This window comes from Myotis lucifugus, unplaced genomic scaffold (assembly GCF_000147115.1).
Source record: "Myotis lucifugus unplaced genomic scaffold, Myoluc2.0 scaffold_112, whole genome shotgun sequence".
Taxonomy (NCBI): Eukaryota; Metazoa; Chordata; class Mammalia; order Chiroptera; family Vespertilionidae; genus Myotis; species Myotis lucifugus.
This window is the reverse complement of record NW_005871160.1, coordinates 1,946,908-1,949,499: the sequence shown is the minus strand read 5'-3', so window position 1 is coordinate 1,949,499 and position 2,592 is coordinate 1,946,908.

Here is a 2,592-nt window from a genome sequence, read left to right as displayed (position 1 = left end):
TCCTGCCAATACCCCTCCTCCCCTTCCTTAGACCAGTGCCAAGCAGCACTCCTGGAGAAGGGTGTCTGGTCCACCGGCTCCACCTGTCCCTGAGGTGCCCAGCTTGAGAATGAGGGTGAGGTGGTGGTAGAGACAGGGAGAAGCAGGAAGCCCACATCTAAGCTGTACCCTCCACTCCAGATTTTTGTAGCAACAAAGCAGATGTTGCTACTCATTCATTCCTGGCTCTTCTCTGATTTTGATTTGGGCACTGAGGAGAGCAATCTAGTTAATTAGCTCCCTCAAGCCCCCACAGAAGTGACTGGACCAACTGGCTCAGGGAAGGTGCTGTGGTAACAACGCCGCTTGCAGACTCTGGAAGAAAGTCTAGACTGGCAGGAAAAGGGAAGTAGCTCACGGTGTGGCCACGATAAGTAACTAAGCCACGGACTGGGGGTGAGGAGGCAAAATCTAGTGTAGGGATCCCAATCAGAGGCCTAATGTTTCCTTGGCCATCCTAGCCAGAAGCAGTTTCCTTTCTAGGGAATTTTCCCCTCGGGCCTCCACTTTGACTATTTCTTCCAGCTTTCTGTCCTTCCAGAACCTTCTCCGTCCCCATCCAGATTCCTGTTACTTTCTTGTCCCGAGCAGGGTAGCCCGTGTTCAGCCCTCCATCCAGCCGGCACCCAGCCTGTACCTCCCCTTGCACTTCCCAAAGCTCTTTCTGGTGCTCTGGTACACAAAGGACTCCTGCCCCAACCCCCTTCCCCAACTGTCCCCCCTTCCCTGCCCCCCCTCCCCCCGCCCCCTGCCTCGCTCAGAGGCTCCTAAGCAAAACAGATTCAGGGAGCAACAACCTGTTGAGAAAAAACCACATCTTTATTTTCACCAGCCTTTAACTGGATTTTAGCATTTCCTCTAAAGATGAATGTAGGTAACAAAGCACAACAGTTTTAGCAGAATTTGTGAATGTGTCGTCTATGGAAAGCACAGATATTTCTATTATCACATATAATTGTAACAGATATCTCAAAGTATCACCCAGGTTCATCAGAACTTTGAAATCATAATACCCAATAGACCTGTTGCTAGAGCTTGCTAGAGATTACTAAATTATGATTTAACTAACTATTTTGGTAACTGGTTTCCATAGAACTGATTTCCTTGGAGATCCTATGACTTTATTTTACCCTCTTGGAGACATGACCCCGAGGAGTCTATCCATAGATTCCACCGCATTGCCGAAGGGACCCACGGCACAGGGAAGATTTAGAATTCGTGCTTTGGCAGGAAAAAGCACTGCAGAAGTTATGCGGTTCGTTTTCCTTTAACGCGATCAATTCCCAGCTGGGGCTCCCATCTGCAGCCAGGGCCAGGGCCCAGGAGGGCAGTGATGCGCACAGGGACACTTGGCCTGCCTGGCCTGAAAAGGTGTGGCAGATGGTCGTTCCCAAGCTCACCCAGCCCACACCCTGAAACACAATGGTGACTCTCCTCCTGCCCTTCCTCTTGAATCGGGGAGGGTGAGGACTTCTGTGTGTGCTGCTGCTGCACCTTCCCGGCCAGGTCCTGAAAGGTGTCACTTCTTCCTCCAGGACAGGCCCCAGCCCACAGTCACATCAGTCTCCAGACACGAGGGAGGAGGCTGACTCCCGCCTCAGCCACCTTTTGCAACCACACTCAGACCCAAGAACCGCCTCTCAGCCCCGCCTCTGGGCCCAGCCCCAGAACCCTGAGAGATAATCAAGTGATTGCTGTTGCTTTAAGGTGTTAAGTTCTGGGGTGACTTGCTCCACAACAATGAGAACCAGGATGGAAGGTGCCTGGAATACGTTTCCCCCTCCTTCCAGTTATGCTCTATCTTCTGAACTACAGCTGTTATACGAAGTGGAAGATGTGTGTAACCACATTTACTAGTAAAACATACACTGACTGGCCAGATTATTATGACCACCCCATCAGTACTTCATTGACACTTCCCAAAATACTGAATATTGAAAACTTCCTAAGCAAATACTCTCAAGGTTTTATTATTATTTGCATAACTATTTCACTTCATCGTACTGATGGAGTAGTCATAATAATCTGGCCACTCAGTGTACATCGATATTTCAAGGAAGGCCTTTCACTAGTGGTTTTGCAAGTCTTGTCTCATATAGATCAGTGCTGTCCAATAGAACTTTCCACAGAGATGGCAGTATTCTCCATCTGTGCTGTCTGTGGCAGCCATGAGCCATGTGTGGTTACGGAGAACGTGAAATGTGGCTAGTGCGACTGAGGAACTGGATTTTAAATTTTATTTAATTTTAGTCATTTCAATGTACATCGCCACCTGTGTTGCTGGCTACTTTGTTGATCAGTACAGATCTTGAGGGGCCGTACTCAAGTCCACGTGCTCTTAATGCCAATTCTTATGTTTATTCTAGTGCTGGTTTGTTAGTGAAGGACGTAATTACTTGATAAGCCTGTTGTCAGTTGGAAGACTATGAAAGAGTTTGCTTTTGGCAAACAGAACAAAACAACAAGCCATTCTGCAAAACCAGAAAATCAACAAGTCTATAATTGGCATTTTGGTACTAAGTGGCCGTGAAGTCTGAGCTGTCTATAGAGCAG